Source organism: Castor canadensis, chromosome 10 (genome assembly GCF_047511655.1).
Source record: "Castor canadensis chromosome 10, mCasCan1.hap1v2, whole genome shotgun sequence".
Classification (NCBI taxonomy): domain Eukaryota; kingdom Metazoa; phylum Chordata; class Mammalia; order Rodentia; family Castoridae; genus Castor; species Castor canadensis.
The window spans coordinates 86,005,848-86,023,688 of record NC_133395.1 but is presented as its reverse complement, the minus strand read 5'-3'; the positions used below and the strand labels follow the sequence as shown (position 1 = coordinate 86,023,688).

General features: G+C 67.7%; 8 non-coding genes across 8 annotated transcripts; all 8 read left to right on the top strand.

Annotated features, from left to right (window-relative positions):
* Positions 1-1,382: 1,382 nt before the first annotated feature.
* LOC141412882 (5S ribosomal RNA) lies at positions 1,383-1,501 on the top strand. The gene has a single exon (XR_012437724.1). It is a non-coding gene; the product is annotated as a 5S ribosomal RNA (ribosomal RNA).
* A 2,142-nt stretch (positions 1,502-3,643) lies between these two features.
* LOC141411788 (5S ribosomal RNA) lies at positions 3,644-3,762 on the top strand. Its single transcript, XR_012436627.1, has one exon. It is a non-coding gene; the product is annotated as a 5S ribosomal RNA (ribosomal RNA).
* A 2,141-nt stretch (positions 3,763-5,903) lies between these two features.
* Positions 5,904-6,022, top strand: LOC141412714 (5S ribosomal RNA). The gene has a single exon (XR_012437556.1). It is a non-coding gene; the product is annotated as a 5S ribosomal RNA (ribosomal RNA).
* A 2,143-nt stretch (positions 6,023-8,165) lies between these two features.
* LOC141412970 (5S ribosomal RNA) lies at positions 8,166-8,284 on the top strand. The gene has a single exon (XR_012437812.1). It is a non-coding gene; the product is annotated as a 5S ribosomal RNA (ribosomal RNA).
* Positions 8,285-10,423: 2,139 nt separating this feature from the next.
* LOC141411777 (5S ribosomal RNA) lies at positions 10,424-10,542 on the top strand. The gene has a single exon (XR_012436616.1). It is a non-coding gene; the product is annotated as a 5S ribosomal RNA (ribosomal RNA).
* A 2,145-nt stretch (positions 10,543-12,687) lies between these two features.
* On the top strand, positions 12,688-12,806 carry LOC141411765 (5S ribosomal RNA). Its single transcript, XR_012436604.1, has one exon. It is a non-coding gene; the product is annotated as a 5S ribosomal RNA (ribosomal RNA).
* Positions 12,807-14,951: 2,145 nt separating this feature from the next.
* LOC141411754 (5S ribosomal RNA) lies at positions 14,952-15,070 on the top strand. Its single transcript, XR_012436593.1, has one exon. It is a non-coding gene; the product is annotated as a 5S ribosomal RNA (ribosomal RNA).
* Positions 15,071-17,216: 2,146 nt separating this feature from the next.
* LOC141411743 (5S ribosomal RNA) lies at positions 17,217-17,335 on the top strand. The gene has a single exon (XR_012436582.1). It is a non-coding gene; the product is annotated as a 5S ribosomal RNA (ribosomal RNA).
* The last annotated feature ends 506 nt before the right edge of the window (positions 17,336-17,841 follow it).

The following is a 17,841-nucleotide window of genomic DNA, read 5'->3' as shown; positions in this document are numbered from 1 at the left end:
GAACAGACATTCTCCCCGTGGACAACCTCAGGTGCCGGGACCCTCTGCTCCGCCTTGGAAAACCCACCTTCTGCAATGTATGCCCAACGCAATCAGGCCGAGCAGATTGACCCCCTCGGCCCGGCCCCAGTGTGTGATGGGGCTCTGTGCGTGAGGGCTTGCTCTTCCCCACCTACACCAGGCACGGCATCTAACACACACACACACACACACACACACCACGCAGAGACACCCAGACCACGCACGCACGCACGGGGACGCACCCTCCTCTCCCCCACCCCACACACGAGCAGCCGAAGGACAAGAGGGTATGGCTGGGGCCTGAGCGGGAACAAGCGAAGCCTTGGTTTGCGGCCCCTCGGCCAACTGCATCAGGATTTTTGTCTGGGCTCGGAGGCCAGAGGATCTCTGCCATTTGCTAGCAGGGCCAGGGATGGCAGGAGGGTGGGTACGGGGCTCAGCCAGGGCCAGTTCTGCTGGCACGATCCTGTAGCACGTGGCCGCGTAGCACGGGGCCGGGTCTGAAGGAGGCCAAGCAGGGGCACAAGACCCAGCAGCGGCACAGGGAAGAGGCCCAGGGCACCCAGGAGCAGACGAGACCCGGGAGTCGTGCGTGCTTGGCGTGGCCGCGGGCCCCGTGACGCCCGAGGACTCGAGTGCTCAGCCCCGTGTAGTGGCCGCGAAGGCCTGCCTGGGAGAAACGCCCCGGGAGGCCGGCAGGAACCCGGGATCGGAAGGGATGTGGAGGGGCCCCGGGTCGGAGGAGATGGCTTTGGCTGTGTTTGGTTTTGTTTCTTCTTCCCAAGATCCCGGGTGTGAAAGGGGCCAGAGGTGAAGTCCTGGGCTGGAAAGCCTCACGATTCAGCCCCGCAGCCCCAGGCCCTGAGTGTGGAGGAGGGCGGAGCGGGTCGGCGAAGGGCGCGGCTGCCGTTTTCCTGATGGGCTGGAGGGGCAGTGGCGCTTTCCGGACGAAGAGGACCGGAAGGGTCCCCGAGACCTCCGCTGGGAGCCACGCACCCACCCAAGGATACGGCTCCAGGAGGCGACGGAGGAGGGCGGCTGCTTGCCCTGGCCCGAGCTGTGCGTCCCCCGCCTTGGCCACAGCAGTGGACATTCCCAGAAGAACAAGCGCCCGAGAGCACTGAGAAATTTTCCCCCGAGAAAACTTGACCCTCGTCCTGGCAGCAGGACACCTCGGGAAGAAAGCCACCCAGCGGCCACCTGGGCGAGACCGGCTGCCCGAGCAGGCGCGCGGGGCCTCTGGCCGCTGGCCCCGGGCTGCCAGCCCCCACCCGGACTCCCAGCCGTGCCAGGAGAGCAGCGTGGAGACGCACGCCGGGGCCCTCGGCAGGCTCTTGGGGCTCCCGGAGGCGGCGGCTAGCGTCTACGGCCATACCACCCTGAACGAGCCTGATCTCGTCTGATCTCGGAAGCTAAGCAGGGTCGGGCCTGGTTAGTACTTGGATGGGAGACCGCCTGGGAATACCGGGTGCTGTAGGCTTTTGCTCCTCCCTCCCTCGCTGCTCCTTTTGTCTTCGGGGACTTCGCCACCACCCCCCCCACCACCACCACCACCCCCAGCACCACCACCACCACCACCACCACAACGACCCACCGTGACCACGACCCCGACCCCGTCCGGGCCACCCGCCAGACCCACGCACACCGAATCCTCACAGCTACGTCCCCGAATCCTCTCCCCTCCCCACACTCTCCTGGGGCGCGCGCCCGCGACACGGGTCACCAGCGAGGTTGGTCCCAGGCCACGTTGGGGACCGCTCCCCAACTGCCCTCCAGGCGGGCGGGGAGGGACGTGCGGAAGCCATGAGAAAGTGGGTCCTGCACCCCAGCGGGCCCCACAGCGGGACGCGCCACACCTGGGCTCGCCACAAGGTGGTGCACTGGGTCCAGGGCAAGACGCCAGGGGACAGAGAAGCAGGGAGCCTCAGTCGGGTGCTGCTCCACGTCGCGCTCCGTCGCTCAACCCAAGACAGGGCAGCCAGCGCGCGACCTCTACGTGGGATCCCGCCTCCCACGGCAGAGCCTGCGGTCACAGGGACAGAGGGCGCAGGCCGCCAGAGCTCCGGATGCCAGCGGCAGCTCCCCGTCCCGCTCAAAGGGAGGGAGGGCCGCCGCTGGCGCCCAGTCGCCTGTGCCACCCTCCGGGTCTCAAAGCACTCCTCAGTCAGCTCAAGGACCGGGGCCACCTGGCCTTCGGGGTCACATGGGCTTGGGCACGACGGAAGGGACCGCTTGCCCCCGTGGAACAGACATTCTCCCCGTGGACAACCTCAGGTGCCGGGACCCTCTGCTCCGCCTTGGAAAACCCACCTTCTGCAATGTATGCCCAACGCAATCAGGCCGAGCAGATTGACCCCCTCGGCCCGGCCCCAGTGTGTGATGGGGCTCTGTGCGTGAGGGCTTGCTCTTCCCCACCTACACCAGGCACGGCATCTAACACACACACACACACACACACACACCACGCAGAGACACCCAGACCACGCACGCACGCACGGGGACGCACCCTCCTCTCCCCCACCCCACACACGAGCAGCCGAAGGACAAGAGGGTATGGCTGGGGCCTGAGCGGGAACAAGCGAAGCCTTGGTTTGCGGCCCCTCGGCCAACTGCATCAGGATTTTTGTCTGGGCTCGGAGGCCAGAGGATCTCTGCCATTTGCTAGCAGGGCCAGGGATGGCAGGAGGGTGGGTACGGGGCTCAGCCAGGGCCAGTTCTGCTGGCACGATCCTGTAGCACGTGGCCGCGTAGCACGGGGCCGGGTCTGAAGGAGGCCAAGCAGGGGCACAAGACCCAGCAGCGGCACAGGGAAGAGGCCCAGGGCACCCAGGAGCAGACGAGACCCGGGAGTCGTGCGTGCTTGGCGTGGCCGCGGGCCCCGTGACGCCCGAGGACTCGAGTGCTCAGCCCCGTGTAGTGGCCGCGAAGGCCTGCCTGGGAGAAACGCCCCGGGAGGCCGGCAGGAACCCGGGATCGGAAGGGATGTGGAGGGGCCCCGGGTCGGAGGAGATGGCTTTGGCTGTGTTTGGTTTTGTTTCTTCTTCCCAAGATCCCGGGTGTGAAAGGGGCCAGAGGTGAAGTCCTGGGCTGGAAAGCCTCACGATTCAGCCCCGCAGCCCCAGGCCCTGAGTGTGGAGGAGGGCGGAGCGGGTCGGCGAAGGGCGCGGCTGCCGTTTTCCTGATGGGCTGGAGGGGCAGTGGCGCTTTCCGGACGAAGAGGACCGGAAGGGTCCCCGAGACCTCCGCTGGGAGCCACGCACCCACCCAAGGATACGGCTCCAGGAGGCGACGGAGGAGGGCGGCTGCTTGCCCTGGCCCGAGCTGTGCGTCCCCCGCCTTGGCCACAGCAGTGGACATTCCCAGAAGAACAAGCGCCCGAGAGCACTGAGAAATTTTCCCCCGAGAAAACTTGACCCTCGTCCTGGCAGCAGGACACCTCGGGAAGAAAGCCACCCAGCGGCCACCTGGGCGAGACCGGCTGCCCGAGCAGGCGCGCGGGGCCTCTGGCCGCTGGCCCCGGGCTGCCAGCCCCCACCCGGACTCCCAGCCGTGCCAGGAGAGCAGCATGGAGACGCACGCCGGGGCCCTCGGCAGGCTCTTGGGGCTCCCGGAGGCGGCTAGCGTCTACGGCCATACCACCCTGAACGCGCCCGATCTCGTCTGATCTCGGAAGCTAAGCAGGGTCGGGCCTGGTTAGTACTTGGATGGGAGACCGCCTGGGAATACCGGGTGCTGTAGGCTTTTGCTCCTCCCTCCCTCGCTGCTCCTTTTGTCTTCGGGGACTTCGCCACCACCCCCCCACCACCACCACCACCCCCAGCACCACCACCACCACCACCACCACAACGACCCACCGTGACCACGACCCCGACCCCGTCCGGGCCACCCGCCAGACCCACGCACACCGAATCCTCACAGCTACGTCCCCGAATCCTCTCCCCTCCCCACACTCTCCTGGGGCGCGCGCCCGCGACACGGGTCACCAGCGAGGTTGGTCCCAGGCCACGTTGGGGACCGCTCCCCAACTGCCCTCCAGGCGGGCGGGGAGGGACGTGCGGAAGCCATGAGAAAGTGGGTCCTGCACCCCAGCGGGCCCCACAGCGGGACGCGCCACACCTGGGCTCGCCACAAGGTGGTGCACTGGGTCCAGGGCAAGACGCCAGGGGACAGAGAAGCAGGGAGCCTCAGTCGGGTGCTGCTCCACGTCGCGCTCCGTCGCTCAACCCAAGACAGGGCAGCCAGCGCGCGACCTCTACGTGGGATCCCGCCTCCCACGGCAGAGCCTGCGGTCACAGGGACAGAGGGCGCAGGCCGCCAGAGCTCCGGATGCCAGCGGCAGCTCCCCGTCCCGCTCAAAGGGAGGGAGGGCCGCCGCTGGCGCCCAGTCGCCTGTGCCACCCTCCGGGTCTCAAAGCACTCCTCAGTCAGCTCAAGGACCGGGGCCACCTGGCCTTCGGGGTCACATGGGCTTGGGCACGACGGAAGGGACCGCTTGCCCCCGTGGAACAGACATTCTCCCCGTGGACAACCTCAGGTGCCGGGACCCTCTGCTCCGCCTTGGAAAACCCACCTTCTGCAATGTATGCCCAACGCAATCAGGCCGAGCAGATTGACCCCCTCGGCCCGGCCCCAGTGTGTGATGGGGCTCTGTGCGTGAGGGCTTGCTCTTCCCCACCTACACCAGGCACGGCATCTAACACACACACACACACACACACACACCACGCAGAGACACCCAGACCACGCACGCACGCACGGGGACGCACCCTCCTCTCCCCCACCCCACACACGAGCAGCCGAAGGACAAGAGGGTATGGCTGGGGCCTGAGCGGGAACAAGCGAAGCCTTGGTTTGCGGCCCCTCGGCCAACTGCATCAGGATTTTTGTCTGGGCTCGGAGGCCAGAGGATCTCTGCCATTTGCTAGCAGGGCCAGGGATGGCAGGAGGGTGGGTACGGGGCTCAGCCAGGGCCAGTTCTGCTGGCACGATCCTGTAGCACGTGGCCGCGTAGCACGGGGCCGGGTCTGAAGGAGGCCAAGCAGGGGCACAAGACCCAGCAGCGGCACAGGGAAGAGGCCCAGGGCACCCAGGAGCAGACGAGACCCGGGAGTCGTGCGTGCTTGGCGTGGCCGCGGGCCCCGTGACGCCCGAGGACTCGAGTGCTCAGCCCCGTGTAGTGGCCGCGAAGGCCTGCCTGGGAGAAACGCCCCGGGAGGCCGGCAGGAACCCGGGATCGGAAGGGATGTGGAGGGGCCCCGGGTCGGAGGAGATGGCTTTGGCTGTGTTTGGTTTTGTTTCTTCTTCCCAAGATCCCGGGTGTGAAAGGGGCCAGAGGTGAAGTCCTGGGCTGGAAAGCCTCACGATTCAGCCCCGCAGCCCCAGGCCCTGAGTGTGGAGGAGGGCGGAGCGGGTCGGCGAAGGGCGCGGCTGCCGTTTTCCTGATGGGCTGGAGGGGCAGTGGCGCTTTCCGGACGAAGAGGACCGGAAGGGTCCCCGAGACCTCCGCTGGGAGCCACGCACCCACCCAAGGATACGGCTCCAGGAGGCGACGGAGGAGGGCGGCTGCTTGCCCTGGCCCGAGCTGTGCGTCCCCCGCCTTGGCCACAGCAGTGGACATTCCCAGAACAAGCGCCCGAGAGCACTGAGAAATTTTCCCCCGAGAAAACTTGACCCTCGTCCTGGCAGCAGGACACCTCGGGAAGAAAGCCACCCAGCGGCCACCTGGGCGAGACCGGCTGCCCGAGCAGGCGCGCGGGGCCTCTGGCCGCTGGCCCCGGGCTGCCAGCCCCCACCCGGACTCCCAGCCGTGCCAGGAGAGCAGCGTGGAGACGCACGCCGGGGCCCTCGGCAGGCTCTTGGGGCTCCCGGAGGCGGCGGCTAGCGTCTACGGCCATACCACCCTGAACGAGCCCGATCTCGTCTGATCTCGGAAGCTAAGCAGGGTCGGGCCTGGTTAGTACTTGGATGGGAGACCGCCTGGGAATACCGGGTGCTGTAGGCTTTTGCTCCTCCCTCCCTCGCTGCTCCTTTTGTCTTCGGGGACTTCGCCACCACCCCCCCCACCACCACCACCACCCCCAGCACCACCACCACCACCACCACCACAACGACCCACCGTGACCACGACCCCGACCCCGTCCAGGCCACCCGCCAGACCCACGCACACCGAATCCTCACAGCTACGTCCCCGAATCCTCTCCCCTCCCCACACTCTCCTGGGGCGCGCGCCCACGACACGGGTCACCAGCGAGGTTGGTCCCAGGCCACGTTGGGGACCGCTCCCCAACTGCCCTCCAGGCGGGCGGGGAGGGACGTGCGGAAGCCATGAGAAAGTGGGTCCTGCACCCCAGCGGGCCCCACAGCGGGACGCGCCACACCTGGGCTCGCCACAAGGTGGTGCACTGGGTCCAGGGCAAGACGCCAGGGGACAGAGAAGCAGGGAGCCTCAGTCGGGTGCTGCTCCACGTCGCGCTCCGTCGCTCAACCCAAGACAGGGCAGCCAGCGCGCGACCTCTACGTGGGATCCCGCCTCCCACGGCAGAGCCTGCGGTCACAGGGACAGAGGGCGCAGGCCGCCAGAGCTCCGGATGCCAGCGGCAGCTCCCCGTCCCGCTCAAAGGGAGGGAGGGCCGCCGCTGGCGCCCAGTCGCCTGTGCCACCCTCCGGGTCTCAAAGCACTCCTCAGTCAGCTCAAGGACCGGGGCCACCTGGCCTTCGGGGTCACATGGGCTTGGGCACGACGGAAGGGACCGCTTGCCCCCGTGGAACAGACATTCTCCCCGTGGACAACCTCAGGTGCCGGGACCCTCTGCTCCGCCTTGGAAAACCCACCTTCTGCAATGTATGCCCAACGCAATCAGGCCGAGCAGATTGACCCCCTCGGCCCGGCCCCAGTGTGTGATGGGGCTCTGTGCGTGAGGGCTTGCTCTTCCCCACCTACACCAGGCACGGCATCTAACACACACACACACACACACACACCACGCAGAGACACCCAGACCACGCACGCACGCACGGGGACGCACCCTCCTCTCCCCCACCCCACACACGAGCAGCCGAAGGACAAGAGGGTATGGCTGGGGCCTGAGCGGGAACAAGCGAAGCCTTGGTTTGCGGCCCCTCGGCCAACTGCATCAGGATTTTTGTCTGGGCTCGGAGGCCAGAGGATCTCTGCCATTTGCTAGCAGGGCCAGGGATGGCAGGAGGGTGGGTACGGGGCTCAGCCAGGGCCAGTTCTGCTGGCACGATCCTGTAGCACGTGGCCGCGTAGCACGGGGCCGGGTCTGAAGGAGGCCAAGCAGGGGCACAAGACCCAGCAGCGGCACAGGAAAGAGGCCCAGGGCACCCAGGAGCAGACGAGACCCGGGAGTCGTGCGTGCTTGGCGTGGCCGCGGGCCCCGTGACGCCCGAGGACTCGAGTGCTCAGCCCCGTGTAGTGGCCGCGAAGGCCTGCCTGGGAGAAACGCCCCGGGAGGCCGGCAGGAACCCGGGATCGGAAGGGATGTGGAGGGGCCCCGGGTCGGAGGAGATGGCTTTGGCTGTGTTTGGTTTTGTTTCTTCTTCCCAAGATCCCGGGTGTGAAAGGGGCCAGAGGTGAAGTCCTGGGCTGGAAAGCCTCACGATTCAGCCCCGCAGCCCCAGGCCCTGAGTGTGGAGGAGGGCGGAGCGGGTCGGCGAAGGGCGCGGCTGCCGTTTTCCTGATGGGCTGGAGGGGCAGTGGCGCTTTCCGGACGAAGAGGACCGGAAGGGTCCCCGAGACCTCCGCTGGGAGCCACGCACCCACCCAAGGATACGGCTCCAGGAGGCGACGGAGGAGGGCGGCTGCTTGCCCTGGCCCGAGCTGTGCGTCCCCCGCCTTGGCCACAGCAGTGGACATTCCCAGAAGAACAAGCGCCCGAGAGCACTGAGAAATTTTCCCCCGAGAAAACTTGACCCTCGTCCTGGCAGCAGGACACCTCGGGAAGAAAGCCACCCAGCGGCCACCTGGGCGAGACCGGCTGCCCGAGCAGGCGCGCGGGGCCTCTGACCGCTGGCCCCGGGCTGCCAGCCCCCACCCGGACTCCCAGCCGTGCCAGGAGAGCAGCGTGGAGACGCACGCCGGGGCCCTCGGCAGGCTCTTGGGGCTCCCGGAAGCGGCGGCTAGCGTCTACGGCCATACCACCCTGAACGCGCCCGATCTCGTCTGATCTCTTAAGCTAAGCAGGGTCGGGCCTGGTTAGTACTTGGATGGGAGACCGCCTGGGAATACCAGGTGCTGTAGGCTTTTGCTCCTCCCTCCCTCGCTGCTCCTTTTGTCTTCGGGGACTTCGCCACCACCCCCCCACCACCACCACCACCCCCAGCACCACCACCACCACCACCACAACGACCCACCGTGACCACGACCCCGACCCCGTCCGGGCCACCCGCCAGACCCACGCACACCGAATCCTCACAGCTACGTCCCCGAATCCTCTCCCCTCCCCACACTCTCCTGGGGCGCGCGCCCGCGACACGGGTCACCAGCGAGGTTGGTCCCAGGCCACGTTGGGGACCGCTCCCCAACTGCCCTCCAGGCGGGCGGGGAGGGACGTGCGGAAGCCATGAGAAAGTGGGTCCTGCACCCCAGCGGGCCCCACAGCGGGACGCGCCACACCTGGGCTCGCCACAAGGTGGTGCACTGGGTCCAGGGCAAGACGCCAGGGGACAGAGAAGCAGGGAGCCTCAGTCGGGTGCTGCTCCACGTCGCGCTCCGTCGCTCAACCCAAGACAGGGCAGCCAGCGCGCGACCTCTACGTGGGATCCCGCCTCCCACGGCAGAGCCTGCGGTCACAGGGACAGAGGGCGCAGGCCGCCAGAGCTCCGGATGCCAGCGGCAGCTCCCCGTCCCGCTCAAAGGGAGGGAGGGCCGCCGCTGGCGCCCAGTCGCCTGTGCCACCCTCCGGGTCTCAAAGCACTCCTCAGTCAGCTCAAGGACCGGGGCCACCTGGCCTTCGGGGTCACATGGGCTTGGGCACGACGGAAGGGACCGCTTGCCCCCGTGGAACAGACATTCTCCCCGTGGACAACCTCAGGTGCCGGGACCCTCTGCTCCGCCTTGGAAAACCCACCTTCTGCAATGTATGCCCAACGCAATCAGGCCGAGCAGATTGACCCCCTCGGCCCGGCCCCAGTGTGTGATGGGGCTCTGTGCGTGAGGGCTTGCTCTTCCCCACCTTCACCAGGCACGGCATCTAACACACACACACACACACACACACCACGCAGAGACACCCAGACCACGCACGCACGCACGGGGACGCACCCTCCTCTCCCCCACCCCACACACGAGCAGCCGAAGGACAAGAGGGTATGGCTGGGGCCTGAGCGGGAACAAGCGAAGCCTTGGTTTGCGGCCCCTCGGCCAACTGCATCAGGATTTTTGTCTGGGCTCGGAGGCCAGAGGATCTCTGCCATTTGCTAGCAGGGCCAGGGATGGCAGGAGGGTGGGTACGGGGCTCAGCCAGGGCCAGTTCTGCTGGCACGATCCTGTAGCACGTGGCCGCGTAGCACGGGGCCGGGTCTGAAGGAGGCCAAGCAGGGGCACAAGACCCAGCAGCGGCACAGGGAAGAGGCCCAGGGCACCCAGGAGCAGACGAGACCCGGGAGTCGTGCGTGCTTGGCGTGGCCGCGGGCCCCGTGACGCCCGAGGACTCGAGTGCTCAGCCCCGTGTAGTGGCCGCGAAGGCCTGCCTGGGAGAAACGCCCCGGGAGGCCGGCAGGAACCCGGGATCGGAAGGGATGTGGAGGGGCCCCGGGTCGGAGGAGATGGCTTTGGCTGTGTTTGGTTTTGTTTCTTCTTCCCAAGATCCCGGGTGTGAAAGGGGCCAGAGGTGAAGTCCTGGGCTGGAAAGCCTCACGATTCAGCCCCGCAGCCCCAGGCCCTGAGTGTGGAGGAGGGCGGAGCGGGTCGGCGAAGGGCGCGGCTGCCGTTTTCCTGATGGGCTGGAGGGGCAGTGGCGCTTTCCGGACGAAGAGGACCGGAAGGGTCCCCGAGACCTCCGCTGGGAGCCACGCACCCACCCAAGGATACGGCTCCAGGAGGCGACGGAGGAGGGCGGCTGCTTGCCCTGGCCCGAGCTGTGCGTCCCCCGCCTTGGCCACAGCAGTGGACATTCCCAGAAGAACAAGCGCCCGAGAGCACTGAGAAATTTTCCCCCGAGAAAACTTGACCCTCGTCCTGGCAGCAGGACACCTCGGGAAGAAAGCCACCCAGCGGCCACCTGGGCGAGACCGGCTGCCCGAGCAGGCGCGCGGGGCCTCTGGCCGCTGGCCCCGGGCTGCCAGCCCCCACCCGGACTCCCAGCCGTGCCAGGAGAGCAGCGTGGAGACGCACGCCGGGGCCCTCGGCAGGCTCTTGGGGCTCCCGGAGGCGGCGGCTAGCGTCTACGGCCATACCACCCTGAACGCGCCCGATCTCGTCTGATCTCGGAAGCTAAGCAGGGTCGGGCCTGGTTAGTACTTGGATGGGAGACCGCCTGGGAATACCGGGTGCTGTAGGCTTTTGCTCCTCCCTCCCTCGCTGCTCCTTTTGTCTTCGGGGACTTCGCCACCACCCCCCCCACCACCACCACCACCCCCAGCACCACCACCACCACCACCACCACAACGACCCACCGTGACCACGACCCCGACCCCGTCCGGGCCACCCGCCAGACCCACGCACACCGAATCCTCACAGCTACGTCCCCGAATCCTCTCCCCTCCCCACACTCTCCTGGGGCGCGCACCCGCGACACGGGTCACCAGCGAGGTTGGTCCCAGGCCACGTTGGGGACCGCTCCCCAACTGCCCTCCAGGCGGGCGGGGAGGGACGTGCGGAAGCCATGAGAAAGTGGGTCCTGCACCCCAGCGGGCCCCACAGCGGGACGCGCCACACCTGGGCTCGCCACAAGGTGGTGCACTGGGTCCAGGGCAAGACGCCAGGGGACAGAGAAGCAGGGAGCCTCAGTCGGGTGCTGCTCCACGTCGCGCTCCGTCGCTCAACCCAAGACAGGGCAGCCAGCGCGCGACCTCTACGTGGGATCCCGCCTCCCACGGCAGAGCCTGCGGTCACAGGGACAGAGGGCGCAGGCCGCCAGAGCTCCGGATGCCAGCGGCAGCTCCCCGTCCCGCTCAAAGGGAGGGAGGGCCGCCGCTGGCGCCCAGTCGCCTGTGCCACCCTCCGGGTCTCAAAGCACTCCTCAGTCAGCTCAAGGACCGGGGCCACCTGGCCTTCGGGGTCACATGGGCTTGGGCACGACGGAAGGGACCGCTTGCCCCCGTGGAACAGACATTCTCCCCGTGGACAACCTCAGGTGCCGGGACCCTCTGCTCCGCCTTGGAAAACCCACCTTCTGCAATGTATGCCCAACGCAATCAGGCCGAGCAGATTGACCCCCTCGGCCCGGCCCCAGTGTGTGATGGGGCTCTGTGCGTGAGGGCTTGCTCTTCCCCACCTACACCTGGCACGGCATCTAACACACACACACACACACACACACACCACGCAGAGACACCCAGACCACGCACGCACGCACGGGGACGCACCCTCCTCTCCCCCACCCCACACACGAGCAGCCGAAGGACAAGAGGGTATGGCTGGGGCCTGAGCGGGAACAAGCGAAGCCTTGGTTTGCGGCCCCTCGGCCAACTGCATCAGGATTTTTGTCTGGGCTCGGAGGCCAGAGGATCTCTGCCATTTGCTAGCAGGGCCAGGGATGGCAGGAGGGTGGGTACGGGGCTCAGCCAGGGCCAGTTCTGCTGGCACGATCCTGTAGCACGTGGCCGCGTAGCACGGGGCCGGGTCTGAAGGAGGCCAAGCAGGGGCACAAGACCCAGCAGCGGCACAGGGAAGAGGCCCAGGGCACCCAGGAGCAGACGAGACCCGGGAGTCGTGCGTGCTTGGCGTGGCCGCGGGCCCCGTGACGCCCGAGGACTCGAGTGCTCAGCCCCGTGTAGTGGCCGCGAAGGCCTGCCTGGGAGAAACGCCCCGGGAGGCCGGCAGGAACCCGGGATCGGAAGGGATGTGGAGGGGCCCCGGGTTGGAGGAGATGGCTTTGGCTGTGTTTGGTTTTGTTTCTTCTTCCCAAGATCCCGGGTGTGAAAGGGGCCAGAGGTGAAGTCCTGGGCTGGAAAGCCTCACGATTCAGCCCCGCAGCCCCAGGCCCTGAGTGTGGAGGAGGGCGGAGCGGGTCGGCGAAGGGCGCGGCTGCCGTTTTCCTGATGGGCTGGAGGGGCAGTGGCGCTTTCCGGACGAAGAGGACCGGAAGGGTCCCCGAGACCTCCGCTGGGAGCCACGCACCCACCCAAGGATACGGCTCCAGGAGGCGACGGAGGAGGGCGGCTGCTTGCCCTGGCCCGAGCTGTGCGTCCCCCGCCTTGGCCACAGCAGTGGACATTCCCAGAAGAACAAGCGCCCGAGAGCACTGAGAAATTTTCCCCCGAGAAAACTTGACCCTCGTCCTGGCAGCAGGACACCTCGGGAAGAAAGCCACCCAGCGGCCACCTGGGCGAGACCGGCTGCCCGAGCAGGCGCGCGGGGCCTCTGGCCGCTGGCCCCGGGCTGCCAGCCCCCACCCGGACTCCCAGCCGTGCCAGGAGAGCAGCGTGGAGACGCACGCCGGGGCCCTCGGCAGGCTCTTGGGGCTCCCGGAGGCGGCGGCTAGCGTCTACGGCCATACCACCCTGAACGCGCCCGATCTCGTCTGATCTCGGAAGCTAAGCAGGGTCGGGCCTGGTTAGTACTTGGATGGGAGACCGCCTGGGAATACCGGGTGCTGTAGGCTTTTGCTCCTCCCTCCCTCGCTGCTCCTTTTGTCTTCGGGGACTTCGCCACCACCCCCCCCACCACCACCACCACCCCCAGCACCACCACCACCACCACCACCACAACGACCCACCGTGACCACGACCCCGACCCCGTCCGGGCCACCCGCCAGACCCACGCACACCGAATCCTCACAGCTACGTCCCCGAATCCTCTCCCCTCCCCACACTCTCCTGGGGCGCGCGCCCGCGACACGGGTCACCAGCGAGGTTGGTCCCAGGCCACGTTGGGGACCGCTCCCCAACTGCCCTCCAGGCGGGCGGGGAGGGACGTGCGGAAGCCATGAGAAAGTGGGTCCTGCACCCCAGCGGGCCCCACAGCGGGACGCGCCACACCTGGGCTCGCCACAAGGTGGTGCACTGGGTCCAGGGCAAGACGCCAGGGGACAGAGAAGCAGGGAGCCTCAGTCGGGTGCTGCTCCACGTCGCGCTCCGTCGCTCAACCCAAGACAGGGCAGCCAGCGCGCGACCTCTACGTGGGATCCCGCCTCCCACGGCAGAGCCTGCGGTCACAGGGACAGAGGGCGCAGGCCGCCAGAGCTCCGGATGCCAGCGGCAGCTCCCCGTCCCGCTCAAAGGGAGGGAGGGCCGCCGCTGGCGCCCAGTCGCCTGTGCCACCCTCCGGGTCTCAAAGCACTCCTCAGTCAGCTCAAGGACCGGGGCCACCTGGCCTTCGGGGTCACATGGGCTTGGGCACGACGGAAGGGACCGCTTGCCCCCGTGGAACAGACATTCTCCCCGTGGACAACCTCAGGTGCCGGGACCCTCTGCTCCGCCTTGGAAAACCCACCTTCTGCAATGTATGCCCAACGCAATCAGGCCGAGCAGATTGACCCCCTCGGCCCGGCCCCAGTGTGTGATGGGGCTCTGTGCGTGAGGGCTTGCTCTTCCCCACCTACACCAGGCACGGCATCTAACACACACACACACACACACACACACCACGCAGAGACACCCAGACCACGCACGCACGCACGGGGACGCACCCTCCTCTCCCCCACCCCACACACGAGCAGCCGAAGGACAAGAGGGTATGGCTGGGGCCTGAGCGGGAACAAGCGAAGCCTTGGTTTGCGGCCCCTCGGCCAACTGCATCAGGATTTTTGTCTGGGCTCGGAGGCCAGAGGATCTCTGCCATTTGCTAGCAGGGCCAGGGATGGCAGGAGGGTGGGTACGGGGCTCAGCCAGGGCCAGTTCTGCTGGCACGATCCTGTAGCACGTGGCCGCGTAGCACGGGGCCGGGTCTGAAGGAGGCCAAGCAGGGGCACAAGACCCAGCAGCGGCACAGGGAAGAGGCCCAGGGCACCCAGGAGCAGACGAGACCCGGGAGTCGTGCGTGCTTGGCGTGGCCGCGGGCCCCGTGACGCCCGAGGACTCGAGTGCTCAGCCCCGTGTAGTGGCCGCGAAGGCCTGCCTGGGAGAAACGCCCCGGGAGGCCGGCAGGAACCCGGGATCGGAAGGGATGTGGAGGGGCCCCGGGTCGGAGGAGATGGCTTTGGCTGTGTTTGGTTTTGTTTCTTCTTCCCAAGATCCCGGGTGTGAAAGGGGCCAGAGGTGAAGTCCTGGGCTGGAAAGCCTCACGATTCAGCCCCGCAGCCCCAGGCCCTGAGTGTGGAGGAGGGCGGAGCGGGTCGGCGAAGGGCGCGGCTGCCGTTTTCCTGATGGGCTGGAGGGGCAGTGGCGCTTTCCGGACGAAGAGGACCGGAAGGGTCCCCGAGACCTCCGCTGGGAGCCACGCACCCACCCAAGGATACGGCTCCAGGAGGCGACGGAGGAGGGCGGCTGCTTGCCCTGGCCCGAGCTGTGCGTCCCCCGCCTTGGCCACAGCAGTGGACATTCCCAGAAGAACAAGCGCCCGAGAGCACTGAGAAATTTTCCCCCGAGAAAACTTGACCCTCGTCCTGGCAGCAGGACACCTCGGGAAGAAAGCCACCCAGCGGCCACCTGGGCGAGACCGGCTGCCCGAGCAGGCGCGCGGGGCCTCTGGCCGCTGGCCCCGGGCTGCCAGCCCCCACCCGGACTCCCAGCCGTGCCAGGAGAGCAGCGTGGAGACGCACGCCGGGGCCCTCGGCAGGCTCTTGGGGCTCCCGGAGGCGGCGGCTAGCGTCTACGGCCATACCACCCTGAACGCGCCCGATCTCGTCTGATCTCGGAAGCTAAGCAGGGTCGGGCCTGGTTAGTACTTGGATGGGAGACCGCCTGGGAATACCGGGTGCTGTAGGCTTTTGCTCCTCCCTCCCTCGCTGCTCCTTTTGTCTTCGGGGACTTCGCCACCACCCCCCCACCACCACCACCACCCCCAGCACCACCACCACCACCACCACCACAACGACCCACCGTGACCACGACCCCGACCCCGTCCGGGCCACCCGCCAGACCCACGCACACCGAATCCTCACAGCTACGTCCCCGAATCCTCTCCCCTCCCCACACTCTCCTGGGGCGCGCGCCCGCGACACGGGTCACCAGCGAGGTTGGTCCCAGGCCACGTTGGGGACCGCTCCCCAACTGCCCTCCAGGCGGGCGGGGAGGGACGTGCGGAAGCCATGAGAAAGTGGGTCCTGCACCCCAGCGGGCCCCACAGCGGGACGCGCCACACCTGGGCTCGCCACAAGGTGGTGCACTGGGTCCAGGGCAAGACGCCAGGGGACAGAGAAGCAGGGAGCCTCAGTCGGGTGCTGCTCCACGTCGCGCTCCGTCGCTCAACCCAAGACAGGGCAGCCAGCGCGCGACCTCTACGTGGGATCCCGCCTCCCACGGCAGAGCCTGCGGTCACAGGGACAGAGGGCGCAGGCCGCCAGAGCTCCGGATGCCAGCGGCAGCTCCCCGTCCCGCTCAAAGGGAGGGAGGGCCGCCGCTGGCGCCCAGTCGCCTGTGCCACCCTCCGGGTCTCAAAGCACTCCTCAGTCAGCTCAAGGACCGGGGCCACCTGGCCTTCGGGGTCACATGGGCTTGGGCACGACGGAAGGGACCGCTTGCCCCCGTGGAACAGACATTCTCCCCGTGGACAACCTCAGGTGCCGGGACCCTCTGCTCCGCCTTGGAAAACCCACCTTCTGCAATGTATGCCCAACGCAATCAGGCCGAGCAGATTGACCCCCTCGGCCCGGCCCCAGTGTGTGATGGGGCTCTGTGCGTGAGGGCTTGCTCTTCCCCACCTACACCAGGCACGGCATCTAACACACACACACACACACACACACACACCACGCAGAGACACCCAGACCACGCACGCACGCACGGGGACGCACCCTCCTCTCCCCCACCCCACACACGAGCAGCCGAAGGACAAGAGGGTATGGCTGGGGCCTGAGCGGGAACAAGCGAAGCCTTGGTTTGCGGCCCCTCGGCCAACTGCATCAGGATTTTTGTCTGGGCTCGGAGGCCAGAGGATCTCTGCCATTTGCTAGCAGGGCCAGGGATGGCAGGAGGGTGGGTACGGGGCTCAGCCAGGGCCAGTTCTGCTGGCACGATCCTGTAGCACGTGGCCGCGTAGCACGGGGCCGGGTCTGAAGGAGGCCAAGCAGGGGCACAAGACCCAGCAGCGGCACAGGGAAGAGGCCCAGGGCACCCAGGAGCAGACGAGACCCGGGAGTCGTGCGTGCTTGGCGTGGCCGCGGGCCCCGTGACGCCCGAGGACTCGAGTGCTCAGCCCCGTGTAGTGGCCGCGAAGGCCTGCCTGGGAGAAACGCCCCGGGAGGCCGGCAGGAACCCGGGATCGGAAGGGATGTGGAGGGGCCCCGGGTCGGAGGAGATGGCTTTGGCTGTGTTTGGTTTTGTTTCTTCTTCCCAAGATCCCGGGTGTGAAAGGGGCCAGAGGTGAAGTCCTGGGCTGGAAAGCCTCACGATTCAGCCCCGCAGCCCCAGGCCCTGAGTGTGGAGGAGGGCGGAGCGGGTCGGCGAAGGGCGCGGCTGCCGTTTTCCTGATGGGCTGGAGGGGCAGTGGCGCTTTCCGGACGAAGAGGACCGGAAGGGTCCCCGAGACCTCCGCTGGGAGCCACGCACCCACCCAAGGATACGGCTCCAGGAGGCGACGGAGGAGGGCGGCTGCTTGCCCTGGCCCGAGCTGTGCGTCCCCCGCCTTGGCCACAGCAGTGGACATTCCCAGAAGAACAAGCGCCCGAGAGCACTGAGAAATTTTCCCCCGAGAAAACTTGACCCTCGTCCTGGCAGCAGGACACCTCGGGAAGAAAGCCACCCAGCGGCCACCTGGGCGAGACCGGCTGCCCGAGCAGGCGCGCGGGGCCTCTGGCCGCTGGCCCCGGGCTGCCAGCCCCCACCCGGACTCCCAGCCGTGCCAGGAGAGCAGCGTGGAGACGCACGCCGGGGCCCTCGGCAGGCTCTTGGGGCTCCCGGAGGCGGCGGCTAGCGTCTACGGCCATACCACCCTGAACGCGCCCGATCTCGTCTGATCTCGGAAGCTAAGCAGGGTCGGGCCTGGTTAGTACTTGGATGGGAGACCGCCTGGGAATACCGGGTGCTGTAGGCTTTTGCTCCTCCCTCCCTCGCTGCTCCTTTTGTCTTCGGGGACTTCGCCACCACCCCCCCCACCACCACCACCACCCCCAGCACCACCACCACCACCACCACCACAACGACCCACCGTGACCACGACCCCGACCCCGTCCGGGCCACCCGCCAGACCCACGCACACCGAATCCTCACAGCTACGTCCCCGAATCCTCTCCCCTCCCCACACTCTCCTGGGGCGCGCGCCCGCGACACGGGTCACCAGCGAGGTTGGTCCCAGGCCACGTTGGGGACCGCTCCCCAACTGCCCTCCAGGCGGGCGGGGAGGGACGTGCGGAAGCCATGAGAAAGTGGGTCCTGCACCCCAGCGGGCCCCACAGCGGGACGCGCCACACCTGGGCTCGCCACAAGGTGGTGCACTGGGTCCAGGGCAAGACGCCAGGGGACAGAGAAGCAGGGAGCCTCAGTCGGGTGCTGCTCCACGTCGCGCTCCGTCGCTCAACCCAAGACAGGGCAGCCAGCGCG